Genomic DNA, 20956 nt, shown 5'->3' with positions numbered 1-20956 from the left:
AGGGCTTTAAAAAAATCCCTTCTTCCTTTCTTTTCTTCTTTTTTATTCCTTCTTCTTTCCTTTTTTTTAAAAAAAAAGTTTATTCCCACAAGTGAGTCAATAAATTCTGGAGCTGTCAAAAGACTGGAGTTAGTGTTGGGAACCACCCTGCCTGGTTTCAGGAGCTGTAACCCCCCCATGGCTAAGGCTGAGTGAGCCACCTTCGACCTTCGGGCCAGAAGCCACTAAGGAGGCAAAGCTTGTCTCCCTGGCAGGTGCACTGCTTCTGCTCCTCTTTTCATAACTGGCCCCCAATGCTTGATCAGTTAGACAATGACGGGTAAGATTCCTCAAGGGGGGAATGACCTAAGACAGGCATGATCACATGGAGGCCCCAAAGAAGGACTTGGGGGGCTATGGAGAAAGGGGATGATGGACCCTCACCCCTTTGACAAAGCCTGAGTCTTCATTCTGCTTGTGAGAAGTCTCCTATCTCTTGGCTGCCTTACTTCCCATGCCTGACTTAATCCTAAAACAATGACAGAGGGTGGTGCATCCCTGTGCTGGAAAGGGTGGGTTTTCCATGGTGATCAGGCCTGAGAAAGAATACATATACTCCTGTGAAACCTGCTTCACTAAGAATACTCTTTTTTTAAGATTTTATTTTTTATTTATTTTTAGAGAGGGAAGGGAGGGAGAAAGAGAGAGAGAAACATTGATGTGGGGTTGATGGAGGTCATGGCCTGCAACCCAGGCATGTACCCTGACTGGGAATTGAACCTGTGACACTTTGGTTCACAGCCCGTGCTCAATCCACTGAGCTACGCCAGCCAGGGCTAGAATACTCTTAATTAAATGATAAAGGTCTGGGCAGGAAATGAGTTTGCTTCCCAGAGTTTTGTAGTCCATTAGCTAACAGACCCTGACTCAGAATAGGCCCTCAGAGTTCTTTGTGTGCTATCTATTGTTTGATAGATACTGCCTGACAATGATTAATGAACTTTACCTGTATTCTTGGGCAAATTAAAAGCCAATAAAAAACCCTGTGAAGGAAGGATTGGGGTGCTCTCCTTTGAGAGAGTGGCCAGGCCACTCCAAGATGCCCGCCCCTTGAGAGGGTAGCCGCACCATCCTTTTTCCTCTGTACAGGACTTGGTAGTCCATGTGAATGTCTCATGTCTCATCCATGATGCCGCAGGCACTGCGGGCCAGTGTCTGTATCAAGTTAGACGCAAAGAGGAGTTATCCCAACAACTGAGACGGCAAGACAAATTTCACTTTGCTACTCCAGAAAACTTGCAAGTTATTGTATATCTGTATTATTATTAATTTTCATTATTCTTATTTCTTTTATTTATTAGTATTTTTCTATTTCTCTTCTTTATTTTTAGTCTTCTTTGTTTGTTAATTTGCATTGTCTAACTGGTTTCCCTTGTTCTCTCTTACATAGCATATTTTTAAGTGTCCTTCTTTCACTTCAGTTGTGTTCCAATAGCACACTACTCTCGGTCCTGCACTTCCTATTCTTGTTATTCACATCACATAGATTCTGTCATATGATTGTTGCTCCATTAATATTGCAAATAATTGCTGTTTCACACAACTGTAAATATTACTAGCACCCCTCCCAAATCTTAGCTAGCTTCACTGTTTCCTGAACTTTATTGCTGTGGTGGTTAATTATATTCTCTTGCACAGTACATCCATTTTTTATCCTTTACTCTCACTTTACCTCATAACCTGACCTCCCACAAGCTCACTGCTTTCTAGATCCATTTCACAATCCCTCCTATGCCCCTAACAAGAGTCTTATCATTTTTCACACTTTTTGAAAAGTGGCCAGCTGGGTGAAATGTCATGGTTAACGCTATACATATCTAAAGGATCTCTTATCTCTTCTCTATGGGTTTGTACTTTAAATACCATGGAATGTGTTCCTGGTGTCTGAAACCATTTTGTCTTCCCCCTCCAACTGATCACAAAAAAAAAGCTGTGAATACCAGTATACCTGCTGGAAGAGGAAACCCACCAAAAAAGGAACTACACACAGATAACAAAGGAAGAAAGTGAAGGAGGGAGTGGAAGCTGCACTAACGTCAATCTGATCTGGAAATACAACTAAATGGTGAAGAAATTACCCAGAACAAACAGCTGAACAAGAGTGAGTGAGAAACCTCAAAAACGTGTATACATAGAAGAATCAGCTTCAAGACAACCTGTCCATACCTACACAACAGAATACAAGAGGTGGTAGATGGAGTCCCTCAGTTAACCAGCTAGAGGGAAGGACCCACCAAAGAAAGACACAACAATCAACCCAAAGACATACAGAGAGCAAACATAAATTACGGCCCAACACCAGCAAGCTTAAGAGATGAAAGAGACTGCACCACTGAATCTCACCAGTCTTCTACCGTAGAAGTTCACACCATAAGCCCAAGAACTCAGAATAGATAAATTTAAGAAGCAGAGGCTAACAAGAAGAGTCTCACAAACAATGGAAAGACAAAGAAATGATCCCCAGATGAAAGGAATGGAGGAAGCCTCAGAAAGAATGCTAAATGAAACAGAGGCAAGTCAACTATCAGATATTGAGTTCAAAGAAATGGTTACCAGGAAGCTCAATGAGTTTACCAAGGAATACCAGAAACTACAGGGAAGCTGCAATGAACTCACTACAAATTATATCAACATGAAAAAGGAAATAGAAACTATCAACAAGGGCCAAGAGGAAATGAAAGGTACATTTTCTGAACTGAAGAACACAGTAGAAGAAATCAAATGCAGGCTAGATGAAGCAGAGGATCGGACCAATGAGCTGGATGACAAAGCAGAAAAAAAAAACACCCAGAAAGAGCAAGAAACGGAAAAGAGGTTCAGAAAGAATGAAGAGGGATTAAGGAAAATGTAGGCCAACATGAAGCATAATAATATCCATATAATAGGGATACCATATGGAGAAGAGCAAGGGATAGAAAACCTGTTTGAAAAAGTAATGATGGAAAACTTCCATAATTTGATGGGAGGAAAAGTCACACAAATCCAGGAAACACAGAGAGTCTCAACCAAGAGGAATCCAAAGAGTCCCTTTTCAAGACACATCATAATTAAAATGGCAAAATTCCAACACAAAGAGAGAATCTTAAAGGCACCAGGGGAAACATAGGAAGTAACATACAAAGGAGCCCCAATAAGTGTAGAAGCTGACTTCAAGTGGAAATTCCCCAAGCCAGAAGAGAATGTAAAGAAATATTACAAGTAATGAGAACCAGAGGCCTGTAAACCAAGGTTACTTTACCCAACAAGGCTCTCAATTATGACGGAAGGCCAAATAAGGAGCTTACTGGACAAAAGAAGCCTCAAAGAATAAACCTCCTCCAAACCAACTCTACAAGAGATGCTACAGGGACTTCTTCAGGAAAAGGAAGGTAAAGAGTGAAAGAGAGAGGAACACAGGTATGAAAAAAATGGCAATGAATAAGTACTTATCAGTAATAACCTTAAATGCAAATGGATTAACTATTCCAATCAAAAGACAGAATAGTTGAATGGATAAGAAAGCATGACCCATACATATGCTGCCTACAAGAGACCCACCTGAGGAAAAAAGACCTATACAGACTGAAAGTGAAGGGCTGGAAAGAAATTTTCCAAGCAAAGGGACAGAGAAAAAAGCCAGGGTAACAATACTCATATCAAACAAAGTAGACTTCATAAAAAGGGCCATAAAAAGAGACTCAGAGGGTCACGTCATAATACTTAAGGGAAGAATCCATCAAGAAAATAATAAACATTGTGAAGATATATATGCACCCAACACAGGAGCACCCAAATTCATAAAGAAAATCTCAGAGGACTTCAAAAAGTATATTGACAGCAACACAATTATAGTAGGGCATTTTAACACCAAATGGACAAAAATGGATAAATCTTCCAAACGAAACATCAATGAAGATATTGTGATATTGAACAATGTCCAATATCAAATGGACTTAAGTGATATATGTAGAGCCTTTCATCCCAAAGAAGAAAAATGCACATTATTTTCAAAAGCACATGGAACATTTTCAAAGATAAACAACATGATAGGACACAAAGCTAGCTCAACAAATTAAAAAAAAATCATATCAAGCTTTTTCTCAGAACACAAAGTAGTGAAACTAGAAACCAACTTCAAGGAAAAACTCAAAAACACTCTAACTTATGGAAATTGAATAGCATGCTATTAAGCAATGGATGGGTCAAGAATGAGATCAAGAAAGAAATTAAAAAGTTTTAGGAAACAAATGAAAATGAACTCACAACAACCCAAAACTTATGGGACACAGTAAAGGCATTCCTGAGATGGATGTTCATAGCAATACAAGCCTACCTTAAAAAATAGAAGCATTTTAAATAAACCACCTAACCCTACACCTACTAGAACTTTAAGAACATCAACAAAGACATCACACAGCAAGTAGGAGGAAGGAAATAATCAAGAGCAGTTTTAAATGAGATAGAGACTAAAAGCACAATTCTAAGGATCAATAAATCAAAGAACTGGTTCTTTGAAAAGATAAAATGGCAAGCCTTTAAGCAAACTAATCAATAAAAAGAGAGAGAGAGAGGACCCAAATAAACACAATCAGAAATGAAAGAGAAGAGATTACCACTGATACCACAGAAATGCAAAGGATTGTAAGAAATTACTATGAAGGACTATATGCCAAGAAATTTGAAAATCTAACTGAAATGGGAAAATTTCTAGAAAAATGCAATCTCCCAAAACTGAATGAAGAAGATGCAGAAAGTCTGAACAGACCAATAGAACCTGATGAAATTGAAGTACTAATCAATAAAACTCCAGACACACAAAAGGCCTGGAGCCAACAGTTTTACAGGAGAATTCTACAAAGCATTTAAGAAAGAACTAACCCCTATCCTAAACAGAGTATTCCAAAAAAAATCAAGAAGATGGAAGACTCCCAAACTCTTTTTATGAAGCCAACATCATGTTAATCTGAAAACCAGATAAAGACATAACAAAGAAAGAAAACTTCAGGCCAATATCACTGATGAACATACATGCTAAAAGCATCAACAATATATTGGAAAACTGCATCCAACAATACATTGAAAAATCATACACCATGGCCAAGTGGGATTCATCCCAAGGATTCAAGGATGGTACAACATCCGCAGATCAATAAACACAATACATCACATAAACAAAATGAAAGACGAAAATCACATGGTCATAGCAATAGATGCAGAAAAAGCATTTGATAAGGTACAGCACCCACTCATGATAAAAAACATTGACCAAAGTGGGAGTAGAAGAAGTATTCCTCAACATAATAAAGGCCATATATAAGAGACTTACAGCCAACATCATACTCAATGAGCAAAAACTAAAATCTTTCATACTATGATCAGGTACAAGACAAGGTCGTTTCCTTTCACCACATCTATTAAACATAATATTGGAAGCCCTAGCCACAACAATCAGACAAGAAAAGGAAATAAAAAGCATCCAAATTGGAGAAGAGGAAAAAAATCCTGTCATTGTGTGACATGATAGTGTACATAGAAAATCCTAGATACCCTACCAAAAAAAACCTGTCTGCACCAATAAATGAATTTGGCAAAACAGCAGGATACAGGGTCAATATTCAGAAATCAAGTGCATTTTTGTATACCAACAATGAAACATCAGAAATAGAAATCAGGGAAAAAAATCCTATTTGATATAGCAACAAGTAAAATAATATACCTAGGAAAAAACCTAACCAAGGAGGTAAAAGACCTATACTTAGAAAACTACACAACACAGAATAAAGAAATCAAGGAAGACACAAACTAATGGAAGTATATACTGTGTTCATGGATCAGAAGAATTAACATCTGATGATCTGATGTTAACATTTGATTAACATCAAAATGTTCATACTACCCAAATCAATTTATAGATTCAATGCAATACTTATTAAAGTACCAATGACATATATCACAGATATAAAACAAATATTTCATAAATTTATATGGAACCATAAATGACCCCAAATAACTAGGAATTTTGAGAAAGAAGACCAAAGTACAAGGAATCACAATACCTAATATCAAACTGTATAAAAAAGCCACTGTAATGAAAATAATTGGTACTGGCATAAGAATAGATGGAGAGACCAATGAAGAGAAAAGAGAGCCAAGAAATAAACCAAAGTCTCTATGGTCAATTAATATTCAGCAAAGAGTGCAGCAGCATAAAATGGAGTTAAGATCGCCTCTTTAATAAATAGTATTGGGAGAACTGGATAGCTATATGCAAGAAAATGATACTTGAGCACCAACTTACACCACACACAAAAATAAATTCAAGGTGAATAAAAGATTTAAATATAATCCATTACACCATCAAAATCCTAGAGGAGAACATAAGCAGGAAAATCTGATATTACATACAGCAACAACTTCATTGATATGTCCCCCTGGAGCAAGGGACATAAAGAAAAGAATAAACAAATGGGATCTCATCAAAATAAAAGGCTTCAGCATGGCTAAAAAAAACCATCATTAAAATGAAAAGAAACCAAATGTGTGGGAATACATATTTGCCAATGACACTTCAGACAAGGGACTGCTCTCCAAAATATACAAAGAACTCATAGGACTCCACTCTAAGAAGACAAGCTACCCAATTAAAAAATGGGCAAAGGACTTGAACAGACACTTTTCCGAGGGGGACATGCAGAGTGTCCAGAGACAAATGAAAAGATGCTCAGTATCACTAGCTCTCAGAGAGATGTAAATTAAAACCAAAATGAGATATCACCTCACACCAGTCAGAATGGCCATCGGAAACAGAGCAACAAAGAAGTGTTGGAGAGGTTGTGGAGAAAAGGGAACCCTAGTGCTCTGTTGGGGGGAATGCCAACTGGTGTAACCACAGTGGAAAACAGTATGGAATTTCCTCAGAAAAACTAAAAGTGCTTTTTGACCCAGCAATTTGACTCCTAGGATTATATCCTGAGAACACTGAAACACCAATCCAAAAGAACCTATGCACCCCAATGTTCATAGCAGCACAATTTATAATAGCCAAGTGTTGGAAGCAACCTAAGTGCCCATCAGTAAATGAATGGATCAAAAAACTATGGTACATTTACACAATGCAATTCTATGCAGCAGAGAGAAAGAAGGAGCTCCTACCTTTGTGACAGCATGGATGGAACTGGAGACCATTATGCTAAGTGAAACAAGCCAGCCCATGAGGGACAAATACCATGCAATCTCACCTTTAACCACAACCTAATCAACAAAAGAGAAAAGGAAGTAAAATATAACATTGAAATTAAGAAAATCTGACAGTAACCATAGGGGAGGTGGGAGGGGATAATGGGACAAGGGTTTTCAGAAACTACTGTAGACACATAGACAAAACCAACGTGGGAGGGTGGAAGCAAGGGAAGGAGGTGGGTTTGGCTGGGGTGGAAGGTTGTGGTGGGGGGTAAATGCAGACATCTCTAATTGGACAACAATAAAATAATTTTAAAAATTAAATTCCTTATCCAAAAAACATCCAAATTAAAAAGGAAAAAATAAAACCAACATTATTCATAGAAGATGATACTGCATATAGAAAACCCCAAAGATTCCACCAAAAAACTACTAGAACTTATAAATAATTCAGGAAAGTCACATGTTACAAAATATTAAGAAATCCATTGCATTTTTATACACCTATATAAACTATCAGAAAGGGAAATGAAGAAAAACATTTCATTTACCATTTCATAAAAAATAAATAAATAAATACCTAGCAATAAATTTAACCAAGAAGACAAAAGACCTGTACTTGGAAAATTATAAGATACTGAAGAAATAAATTAAAAAAAAGGTACCAATAAATGGAAGTATATATTGTGTTCTGCGTTAGTGAGGATTAACATCATTATAATGTTTATACTACTCAAAGCAATTTATAAATTCAACACGTTCTTTCAAAATACCAATGACATATTTCACAGAGCTAATACATATAATTAAGTAATGAATATGAAACAAGTGAGGAAGATAGTGGTGATGTAGATGGAAACAGAGCCCACTTGCTCATGCACCCAACTGGGACACCTAGATGATCTTCTGAAGAACACAGTGAGCAGCCAACAGAATCCCAGCTGATACAAAGTTTGGAAGCCAAAGTGTGAAGAGGATGCTTGAAAACAGGCAATAAGGGGATTTTGTAGACCGATAGGTAGGTCCCTGGGCATGCTCCAGAAACCATAGCTGAGGAGGGAGAATTGGAGGAGAACTGGGTCAGTGCCTCCATCGGATTCTGAGTGACTCCCTCCCCTCCCAGAGTGGAGAAGTTTCAGATCCATGGCAGCAGAGACCTGGGCATGTAAAGTCTCTAGGGGGATAAAAAAGCAGTCAGTGACACACAGCCTGTGTTCACCTGCTGGGACAGTACCAGAGAACTTGGGGATCTGGGTGATACTTGAAGTGGACAACTGACTGGCTCAGATGGGCTCTGGACTGGTCAGAGTTGGACTGTGTGGAAAGCCAAGTGCTTGTTAGGAGCAGTAGGCAGCACCCAAGGGAACTTCTCTCAGAAAAAAAAGAATTGAGAAGCAGTGCAGGGACCTCAGGTGCAACATCCTGGCTAGTGAAGAGGAAGGAGTGGGGGCATGATTTGCTTTCACATAAGGCACCTCTACTTGATTGATTCAAGGGTGACAGCAGGAGCTCAGAGAGACCACAGTGCCTAGAGAGACTTTTTCAAATAGCAGAATGGAGCTGCGTTGCAGGGACCACACATAGCATGTGCTGCAGCCAGGCTAACAAAGAGAGAGGAGGGAGGGCATGATTTGCTCCCACTCAGTACACCTCACAAACTGATCAAAGGATTGCAGAATGAGGTGGATTATCAACCCCAGCCTGGCACAAATGCACAGAGTGGACATTGTGGGCCTCACAGCTTTCTGAGGGTGTGGGCTAGAAACTGAGTACCTGTGGTTATTATTCCCCCTGACTAAGTCCCCACCCTTGAAGAACCACAAAAAAGGAAAATAAAGGAGCACAGCACCCTCTGCCTGCATGTTCCAGGAAGAACTGCAAACCAGTTTGGCAGGTGAAATATCATCAGGATGCTTTTTTTTTCTTTCTCAAGATTAAGACAGTAAAACCTGGAGTTGAGAGAAAACCAGAGACAGATCCAGAAAGGAGTCAGAAGGTGAACACAAACAGCTGAGACAAATTTCACTGCTATCTTCAGAACTTAAATGTTTTTTTTTTTATTATTTTCCTTCTCTCTGTTAATTTAGGGATTTTTTGTTATCATTGTTCATTTTTACTAATGGATTTGTTTTTATTCTCCCTTGCATATTTCATTTGAATATTTCTTCTTTCTTTTTTATTTATTTTTTACTTTTATATTTTAATCATTGTTCAAATACAGTTTTCTCCTTTTTACTCCCAATCCAGTCCCCCCTCCCACCCTCTCCGCTTCCCTTCCATTACCACCCTCCCCTTAGTTTATGACCATGTGTCCTTTAAGTTTGTTCCTGTGAACCCTTCCCACTGTCCCCTTAAATTCCCTCTTCTCTCCCCTCTGGTCACCGTCAGCCTGTCCTCTATTACAGTGTCTTTGGTTATATTTTGCTTGTTTCTTTGTTTTGCTATTTAGGTTCCTGTTAAAGGTGAGATCATATGGTATTTGTCTTTCACTGCCTGGCTTGTTTCGTTAATCATAATGTTTTCCAGCCCCATCACGGTGTTGCAAAGGGTAGGAGCTCCTTCTTTCTTTCTGCTGCATAGAATTCCATTGTGTAAATGTACCATAGTTTTTTGATCCATTCCTTTACTGATGGGCATCTTGGTTGCTTCCAGCATCTAGCTGTTGTAAATTGTGCTGCTATGAACATTGGGATGCATAGGTTCTTTTGGATTGGTGTTTTAGTATTCTTAGGATAGAGTCCCAGCAGTGGAATTGCAGGGTCAAAAGGCAGATCCATTTTTAGTTTTCTGAGGAAGTTCCATACTGCTTTCCATAGTGGTTCTACCAGTCTGCAGTCCCAACAGCAGTGCATTAGGGTCCCCTTTTTTCCACAACCTCTCCAGCACTTGTTGTTTGTTGCTTTGTTTATGGTGGCCATTCTGTCTGGTGTGAAGTGGTATCTCATTGTGGTTTTAATTTGCATCTCTCTCATAGCTCGAGATATTGAACATCGTTTCATGTGTCTTTGGATTTTCTATATTTCCTCCTTGGAGAAGTGTCTGTTCAAGTCTTTTGCCCACTTTTTAATTGGATTCCTTGTCTTCTTAGAGTGCAGTCTTGTAAGTTCTTTACATATTTTGGAGATTAAACCCTTGTCTGAGGTATCTTTGGCAAATATGTTTTCCCATACAATTGGTTCTCTTTTAATTTTGATACTGTTTTCTTTGGCTGTGCAGAAGCTTTTAATTTTGATGAGGTCCCATTTGTTTATTCTTTCCTTTATGTCCCTTGCTCTAGGGGACACATCAGTAAAAAAGTTTATTTGGGAAATATCTGAGATTTTCCTACCTAAATTCTCCTCTAGGACTTTAATGGTGTCACGTTTTATATTTAAGTATTTTATCCACCTTGAATTTACTTTTGTGCATGGTGTAAGTTGGTGCTCAAGTTTCATTTTTTTGCACATGGCTGTCCAGTTCTCCCAACACCATTTGTTGATGAGGCTATTTTTATTCCATTTTATGTTGCTGCCACCTTTGTCAAATATTAATTGACCATAGAGACTTGGGCTTATTTCTGGGCTCTCTGTTCTGTTCCATTGGTCTATATGCTTGTTTTTATGTCAGTACCAGGCTCTTTTGATTGCAGTGGCCTTGTAGTATAGTTTAGTGTCGGGTATTGTGATCCCTCCTACTTTACTCTTCTTTCTCAAAATTGCAGCAGCTATTCAGGGTCTTTTATAATACCATGTAAATTTTTGAAGTGTTTGTTCTATGTCTGTGAAATATGCCATTGGTAATTTAATAGGAATTGCATTGAATGTGTAAATTGCTTTGGGTAATATGGACATTTCGATGATATTAATTCTTCCAATCCATGAACATGGTATATGTTTCCATTTGTTTGTGTCTTCATTGATTTCTTTCTTCAGTGTTGTGTAGTTTTCTGAATACAGGTCTTTTACCTCTTTGGTTAGGTTTATTCCTAGATATTTTATTTTTCTTTTAGCTATTTTAAATGGGATTTTTTCCTTGATCTCGGTTTCTGCTGTTTCATTGTTGGTGTACAGAAATGCCTTTGATTTCTGAATATTGACTTTATATCCCACTGTTTTGCCAAATTCATTTATTAGGTCAAGCAGTTTTTTGGTAGAGTCTGTAGGATTTTCTATGTATACTATCATGTCATCTGCAAACAGTGACAGATTTGTTTCCTCCTTTCCGACTTGAATGCCTTTTATTTCTTTTTCTTGTCTGATCGCTGTGGCTAAAACTTCCAGTACTATATTGAATAGAACAGGTGAAAGTGGACAGCCTTACCTTGTTCCTGATCTTAGTGGAAAAGATTTTAATTTTTGGCTATTGAATATGATGTTTTGGCTGAAGGTCTCTCATATATGGCCTTTATTATGTTGAGGAATGCTACCTCTATTCCCACTTTGCCGAGTGTTTTTATCATGAATGGGTGCTGTACCTTATCAAATGCTTTTTCTGCATCTATTGATATGATCATGTGGTTTTTGTCTTTGCTTTTGTTTATGTGATGTATTACATTTATTGACTTGCGAATATTGTACCATCCTTGCATCCCTGGAATGAATCCCACTTGGTCATGGTGTAGGATCTTTTCAATGTATTGTTGGATGCGGTTTGCCAGTATTTTGTTGAGGATTTTAGCGTCAATATTCATCAGTGATATTGACCTGAAGTTTTCTTTCTTTATTGTGTCTTTATTTGGTTTTGGAATTAGGATGATGTTGGCCTCATAAAAAGAGTTTCAGAGACTCCCATCTTTTTGCATTTTTTGGAATAGTCTGTGAAGGATAGGGGTTAGCTCTTCCTTAAATGCTTTGTAGAATTCTCCTGTGAAACCATCTGGTCCCGGGCTTTTGTGTGTTGGGAGTTTTTTTATTACTGCTTCAATTTCTTTTGTTGTTATTGTTCTGTTCAGGCTTTCTGCTTCTTTTTCATTGAGTTTTAGAAGATGCTATTTTTCTAGAAAGTTGTCCATTTCTCCTAGGTTTTCAAGTTTCTTGGCATACAGTTCTTTGTAGTAATTTCTTACAATCCTTTGTATTTCTCTGGTGTCTGTTGTAATCTCTCCTCTTTCATTTCTGATTGTGTTTATTTGGGTCTTCTTTCTTTTTTTCTTGATGAGTCTGCTTAAAGGCTTGTTGATTTTGTTTATCTTTTTAAAGAACCAGTTCTTGGATTCATTGATCCTTAGACTTGTGCTTTTAGTCTCTATGTCTTCTAATTCTGCTCTGATCTTGGTTATTTCCTTCCTTCTGCTTGCTCTGGGCTGCCTTTGTTGTTGTTACTCAAGGTCTTGTAGACGTAGGGTTAGATTGTTTGTTTGGAATGTTTCTAACCTTTTTAGGTGGGCCTGAATCGCTATGAACTTCCCTCTCAGGACTGCCCTGCCTGTGTCCCATAAGTTTTGGGTTGTTTTGAGTTCATTTTCATTTGTTTCCAGAAAACTTTTGATTTCTTCCCTAATATCATTCTTGACCCATTCATTGTTTAATAGTATGCTATTTAATCTCCATGATTTTGAGTGTTTTTGTTTTTTTTCCTTTGGGTTGGTTTCTAGCTTCAGTCCCTTGTAGTCTTGGAAAACGCTTGGTATGATTTCAATTTTCTTGAAATTCTTGAGGCTTGTTTTGTGTCCTATCATGTGGTCTCTCTTTGAGAATATTCCATGTACATTTGAAAAGAATGTATATTTAGCTTGTTTTGGATGGAGGGCTCTCTATATATCAGTAAAGTCCATTTCCTCAAGGGTATTGTTCAATGCCACAATATCTTTGTTGATATTTTGTTTGGAAGAGCTGTCCATTTTTGATAGTGGGGTGTTAAAATCTCCCACTATAATTGTGCTGCTGTCCATATTTTTCTTGATGTCCTCTAAGATTTTCTTTATGTATTTCGGTGCTCCTATTTTGGGTGCATATATATTTACAAGATTTATGTCTTCTTGATGGATTCTTCCCTTGAGTATTGTGAAGTGACCTTCTGGTCTCTCTTTATGGACCTATTTTGGAAGTTTATTTTGTCTGATATGAGTATCGCTACCCCAGCTTTTTTTTCCTGTCCATTTGCTTGGAAGATTTGTTTCCAGCCCTTCACTTTCAGCCTGTCTAGGTCTTTTATCCTGAGGTGGGTCTCTTGTAGACAGCACATATGTGGGTCATTTTTTCTTATCCAATTAGCTATTCTATCTCTTTTGATTAGACCATTTAATCCACTTCCATTTAAGGTTATTATTGATAGGTACTTACTCATTGTCTTTTATGTACATGTGTTCCTCTCTCTCTCTCTCTCTCTTTCCCCTCCCTTCCTTAAGGCAGTCCTTTTAGAATCTCTTGCAGAGCTGGTTTGGTGGAGGTGTATTCTTTTAGACTTCTTTTGTCTGGGAAGATTCTCATTTGGCCTTCTATCTTGAATGAGAGCCTTGCTGGATATAGTAGCCTTGGTTGCAGACCTCTGGTTCTCATTACTTGGAGTATACCTTGCCATTCTCTTCTGGCTTGAAGTGTTTCCATTGTGAAGTCAGCTGTTAGCCTTATTGGGGATCCCTTGTATGTTACTTCCCTTTTCTCCCTTGCTGCCTTTAAGATTCTCTCTTTGTCTTGAAGTTTTGTTATTTTAATTATGATGTGCCTTGGGGTGGGTCTCTTTGGGCTCTTCTTGATTGGGACTCTCTCTGCTTCGTGGATTTGTGTGACTTTTTCTCTCATCAAATTAGGGAAGTTCTCCTTCATTACTTGTTCAACTAGGTTTTCGATCCCTTGCTCTTCTTCTTCTCCTTCTGGTATCCCTATTATATGGATATTATTGCGTTTCAGATTGTCTTGCATTTCTCTTAATCCCTCTTCATTCTTTCTGAGCCTCTTTTCCTTTTCTTGCTCTTTCCGGATGCTGTTTTCTACTTTGTTCTCCAGCTTGCTAATCTGATCTTCTGTTTCATCAATCCTGCTTTTCATTTCTTCTACTGTGTTCTTCAGTTCAGAAATTGCATTCTTCATTTCCTCTTGACCTTTGTTGAGAGTTTCTATTTCCTTTTTCATGTTTATATAGTTTGCAATGAGATTGATGTATTTTCCCTCTAATTTCTGAAAGCTCAATGTGAGTTCATTGAACTTCCTGGTAATCATTGTTTTGAACTCACTATCTGATAGTTGAGTTGCCTCTATTTCATTTAGCATTTTTCCTGAGGCTTCCTCGTTTCCCTTCAATTGGGGGTTGTTTCTTTGTTTTCTCATTGTTCGTTCGTTTCTTCTTTTTTCATTTTGTTTGTTTATTTGATCTGTTCTGATTCCCTGTCATCATGGTGTGAACTTCAGTGGTAGAATATTTGTGAGATTCAGTGGTGCAATCTCCTTCGTGTATCCTGGTGTTCACAGCTTCCCTCTACTCTTTTTTTGTGATCATTTGGAGGAGTAAGGCAAAATGGTTTAAAACAGCAAGACAATATACTATATTATTTACTTTAGCAGCCAGTAGAGAAAAGATGGGTTATCCTTTGGCTCCTTATAGTGTTAACCATGATCCTCCACCCCACTATCCACATTTTAGAAAGGATGGAAAGAAGGTAAGACTCTTATTGGGGACGAGAGGACTGTTAGTTGGATCTAGAAAGCTGTGAGGCTGTGGGAGGTCAGCTTCTAAGGTAGGGTTGGACTAAAGATTAGTATATAGGAGTAGTGAGTAAAAGAATAGAGACAACCCTCACAATAGTATAGTTCAGAAAATTTCAAAGTGGGCTGAGATCAGGTAGGGGTATTGAGAAGCATTTACAATTGTATAGATTAGGTCTTACTAGCAATAATAGTAAAGTGACAGTCTTGTGGCAGAATCGATGAGGTCTAGATAACAAAAATAAAAAGTATAGAACCTTGAGAGGTGTATTAATGGAACAGAGATGAAGGATAGTAACTTATCAACACCTTGTGACTGAGATACCAGGGGGAACCTATCAAATGACAGTATAACCAGCCAAGCAAAGAAGATTATACAGAAAGAAAAAGAATACCAAAATATTATTAAAATAAAAAATGTCAGAAAAGTGAGAAAAAGATAATACAAATTTATAGTAACTTGCAAGATTTAAAAAAAGGAAAGAAAAGCAGAAGATGTAGTGCAGGAGAGATAAATTTGCAGTGGAAAGAATAATATTAGGATGAATGGAAGAGAAACATAAGGGATTGCGAGATAAAAATAATAAGAATTGAAAAATAAAATTTCACATAAAACACAAGATAAAATCAATCAACAAACAACAGCTAGAGAAACCAAACAAAACCAAAAAAAAATCACAAACAAACAAACCAAAAAACCTCTTGTTTTTTAACTGGCCAGACCAGTTTTTCTGATCTTGCTGGCTTCAGCTGGCTGAGGGACCTTTGAAATGCTTCTCTCTCTCCCAGCCAGATCTCAGCAAGTCTGTCAGGTAGCCTGGGCACTCCAGAACACACTGGCTCTCTGGATCTCATTTTCACGTTCTTCCGGACTTTAGGGTCCTGCAGGGTTCCAGCTCTATGATCTCAGGAGGCACCCATGATGTTTTTATGGGATTCACTGTGCCCTCCCTGAGGATTGTAAAAGGGCACGCCCCTCCCCCAAACTTTTGAGATTCGGGGTCTAGGATCACCCTAAGCGCCTTGCTGCGACCCTTCTGCGATCAAAGTGCTCCGACCGGGTGTTGGCGCCTTTCCCGGCTCCCCTGCTCAGGCTGGCTGGAAATTTCTGAGCCACTACTGTAGGAAAGCACCAAGCACCACATCCCTCCCGGGATAGCAGAGCATGATTCAGGCCTCCCTATGGGGTGCCAGCTGAGCGAGGCCTGGCTCTGTGCTCTCCACCTATCTGCACTTCCACCGGGCTAGGGGTGGCGGCGCTCTTCCAAGCTGCCCCTGGTCCTGTTGGCTAGAGGCCTTCACTTCTCCCAGGTCTCTGGGCGGCGGGTGTTCATAGTCCCTGGGCAATTTTTTCCCAGTCCAACTGGCCAATCTGTTCCTTCTAGCAACACGTTCTCCCCTGGAGTTGCTCACCCCCTCTATTTGGGGGAGGGAGCAGCGACTCCCCTCTCCTGGGAGCCCTGCGGCAGACCCCAGAGCACCGGAGCACTGGGTGGGCCTGGGGTCTGCACACCCCTAGACCCCTGTACTGATCCCTGGGCTCCTTTTGTCCTGTAGCAGTCTTCTTACTGTCTGGTTTTCCAGTGAGTGCAATAATTTTTGATGTCCTGCTTTCAAAAGTGATTTGGTAACCTAGCCCACTTGCTCTGTTTCTCCACCAATCCGCAAGTTTCCCCCCTCTTCACAGAAGCCGAGAAAAACGCTGCCTAGAGTAAAGCCGCCATCTTCCGTCTGAATATTTCTTCTTTCACTTTACTCATTTCCAATTAACATATTACTCTTGAACTTGTAATTTTTATTATTTTATTTATATTATATATTTCTTATCATGCTATTGTTATTCCACATCCCACACAGCACTCTATCATGATCTTAATCCATTTCACTCTCTTCCTGAGCTTCATTATTGTTGTGGTTAACTTTATTTTCTCTCACATTACACCAGTTTCCTATCCCTTATTCTCACTATTTCTCCTCCATCAAACCTGGCATAAGTACTCTTCTTTCTTAAGTCAGCTCACAATCTTTTCCACCTTTAATAAAAGTCTTATTTCTTTTTCACCTTGTATAACCAGTGGCTAGCTGGGTGAAATGTCATAGTTATTGCTGTACTTCTCCAAAGGAGCTCCTATTTGTTTACTACTTGCATGTACTTTAAATCCCATAGAATACTCTCCTGCTGCTTTACTGCATTTTGCCTTCACCCTACCGCTGATCATTTGAGTAAGGAATTTTATTTCATTGTTCTCTCACTCTCATTGTTTTCTTCTTTCTTTACCCCCCCCCCCCAACGTGGTCTTTACTCCTTACTCTTTTTAGTTTGCTTCCCACCTCCTCTCAAAATCATTATTCTTTTTTGGAGACGTCTCATATTCACTTTTTGCTTTTCTACAATATTCTTATTCCAATACCACTTTATTAAACTTCATTGGGCACTCATTACTATGGATCCTGTTGTGGTGTTTCTGCAATTTTGCTCCCATTGGTCCAGTACGTTTTCAACTTTACTTCAAATCTCATGGTATACTCTCCCTTCTTCTAATCCCAGGGCCCCCATTTCCTTTTTGTATTTTAGCTACATTGTAAATTTTTCTCTCTTCCCTTCTTCACCTCAGTTCTATACCAACTCTTATCAATTCTCCCTCTAACCACACAAAATATTTTCCCTTCTTTTGCTCACACGCACTTTGTCATCCCTTATAATATCTGCGGTCTCTCTTTACCTTTATTGATCTTAGTTCAATTGCAGTTGGTGCTGCAGATGTGGTAGTGGGTTTCTTTTGCTGGTATAGGTATTGTTGTCTGGTTATAATGCTTTATTAACAAACACCTGTACAACACCATAGAAGGCAAGGTGAGAGTTGTGAATACCAGTAAACCCACTGGAGGGGGGAACCAACCAACAAAGGAGCCACCAACAGGTAAAGCCCAAGTACAAGAAGAGAGCCCACATGAACAGAAGAAAGGGCAACCCTCGAGCATTGAGACAAGGACACCAAAGAGACCACACCACTGAGTCCCACAGAACTCATACCACAGAAGTTCACCCTATGCAGATGACTGGCAAAAGAAAGCATCTGGAATTGCAGAAGCAAACAAGAAGTGTCACCAAAAATGAGGAGACATAGAAAGAGCTCACAATTAAAAGGAGCAGAAGACTCCCTAGTATAAGAGCTAAAAAATGGAAGCAAGCAAACTAACAGATACAGAATTCAAAAGAATAGTTATAAGGATGCTCAAATAACTCACTGACAACTATAAGGAACTGAATGGGAATTATGACAGTATGGAAAAGGAAATAGAAACTATAAAAAAGAACCAGGAAGAAATGAAGAACACAATATTTGAAATAAAAAATAAACTTGAAAAAATTACAAACAGGCTGGATGAAACACAGGATTGAATTAGTGAGCTGGAAGGCAAGGTAGAAAGAAATACCTAGATAGAGCAGCTGCATGAAAATAGACTAAAAAAAATAGAAAACAGCTTAAGGGAACTGCAGGACGACATGAAATGCAACAACATTTGAATCATAGGAATACCCAAAAGACAAAAAAAGGAGCAAGGGATAGAAAGCCTGTTAGAAAAAAATAATAAGAGAAAACTTCCATAACCTGGAGAGGAGAAAAGCCATGCTACTTCAGAAAGCACAGAATGCCCAATCAAGATGAACCCAAAAAGGCCTGCTCCAAAGCACATCATAATTAAAATGCCATTTTTCAAAGACAGACAGAAAATCCTAAAGGCCACAACAGAAAAACAGGAAGTAATATACAGGGGAGCCTGGGAGAAACCAACTAGCAGCTGGTCTCTCAACAGAACACTACAAGCCAGAAGGCAATGGCAAGAAATATTCCAAGTAGTGGGAAGGAAAGGTCTTCAACCAAGACTAAATTTTCCAAAATGGATCTCAATTAAAATGGAAAGCAAAATAAGAAATTTCCCACAAAAAGAAGGCTAAAAGAATACTGTTGCTTGTGGGTAGTGGAGGAAGTGAATGAAAGCCAGTTGAGTGATGAACAAGCAGCATTATTCCCTCTTGGAACCCTCCTCCACATACAGTGCCACAGCACAGAAACATAGTTGCACTGCCCTGGCAAATACCTAAGGTTCTGTCCCTTACTATGATGCAGGCACACTAACACACAAAAATGGCCCAAATGAAAGATCAGATGAAAGCTCCAAAAATAAAATGAAGCTATGAAGAGATAGCCAACCTACCAGATGCAGAGTTCAAAACACTGGTAATCAGGATGTTCACAGAAATGGCTGAGTATGGTCATAAAATAAAGGAAGAAGTGAAGGCTAGATAAAATGAAATAAAGAAAAATGTACAGGTAACCAACAGTGAAGGGAAGGAAACCAAAATTCAAATAAAAAAAAATGGACCAGAAGGGAGAAATAAACATTCAATCAAAACAGAATGAAGAAACAAGAATTTTTTTTAAAAAATGAGGAGAGGCTTAAAGTTGTCCTCTGGGACAACTTTAAACATTCCAACATCTGAATCATAAGGGTGCCAGAAGAAGAGGAAGAGCAAGAAACTGAAATCTTATTTGAACAAAGAATGAAGCAGAACTTCCCTAAGCTGGCCCAGGAAATAGGCTTCCAGAAAGTACAGAAAGCTCAGAGAGTCCCAAACAAGTTGGATCCAAGAAAACACACACCAAGGTACATCATAAGTAAATTACCCAAGATTAAAGATGAGAGAATCTTAAAAGCAGCAAGAAAAAAGAGAGTTACCTACAAAGCAGTTCCCATAAGATCATCAGCTGATTTCTCAAAAGAAATCTTAGTTGTAAGAAGGGGCTGGAAAGAAGTATTTGAAATCATGAGAGGCAAGGACCCACATCCAAGATTACTCTATCTAGCAAAGCTATCATTTAGAATGGAAGGGCAGATAAAGTATTTCCCAGATAAGGTTAAGTTAAAGGAGTTCATCACCAAGTACTTATTATACAAAGTGTTAAAGAAACTTATCTAAGAAAAAGAAGATGATCGAAAGTATGACTAGTATAATGGCAACAAACTCATAGCTATCAACAACTGAACCTATAAAACAAAAACAAATACAAAAACAAACTATGCAAACAACTAGAACAGGAAGAGAGTTACAGGAATGGGAATTATATGGAGGGTTATCAGTGGGGAGTTGATGGGAGGAGAAAGAGGAAAAAGGTACAGGGAATAAGAACTATAATTAATAGATACAAAATAAGCAGTGGGAGGTTAAGTATAGTACAGAAATTAGAGAAGCCAAAGAACTTATATGTACAACCCATGGGCATGAACTAAGTTGGGGGAAATGCTGCAGGGGATAGGGGTACTGGGTGGAGGAGGATAAAAGGGATAAAAAATAGGACAATTGTAATAGCATAATCATAAAATGTACTTTAAAAAGGCAAACATGAAAGAATAAATTTTAAAAAGACTAGAAACATTTTTCTTGTAACACTGTTTTCTCCTATCTTATTTATTAGGCAATTGCATTAAGCACTAATTATACATCTGTGTTGAAGAGCATCACAAATATGCAATATGTATGACAATAATAGCATAAAGGAAGGGGGAAAGAATGAAGCTATACAGTGGTAACATTTTGCATATTAAAATGAAGTTAGTATTAATTTGAACATGATTGTTATAAGTTAATGTGTTAATATGAATCCCCAGTACCGCCACTAAGAAAATAACTCAAAATAATATTAGTAAAAGAAAAGAGAAAGGAGTAAAACTGTTATGCAAGAGAATGTTTATTTAACATATGTGGTGGCAGTAAGGAGTAATAGAGGAACAAGATGTCAAGAGACATACAGAAAGCAAAAAGTAAAATGACAAATTTAAATCTAATCATATTCATAGCATTGAATGTGAATGAATTAACAATCCAATAAAATATCAGAGATTCAAAAACGAATTTTACAATAATCCAATAATATGTTCTCTATTAAAAGAAAAACGTTAGATTAAAAAACACAAAAAAAGTTCAATGTAAATGGATGGGAAAAGACAAAACAAATAGAGATCTGGAGTGTCTATACTAATATGAAATGGAATAGACCTTAAGAAAAAAAAATCATTAACAGAAAAAGAAGAAAATTTTATGATGATAAAAGAATCAATGATTTAAAAAAAATTGA

The sequence above is a fragment of the Phyllostomus hastatus genome, unplaced genomic scaffold, assembly GCF_019186645.2.
Source record: "Phyllostomus hastatus isolate PE091 unplaced genomic scaffold, TTU_PhHast_1.1 phas_contig_17, whole genome shotgun sequence".
In the NCBI taxonomy this organism is placed as follows: domain Eukaryota; kingdom Metazoa; phylum Chordata; class Mammalia; order Chiroptera; family Phyllostomidae; genus Phyllostomus; species Phyllostomus hastatus.
Note: the sequence above shows the minus strand (reverse complement) of the source record.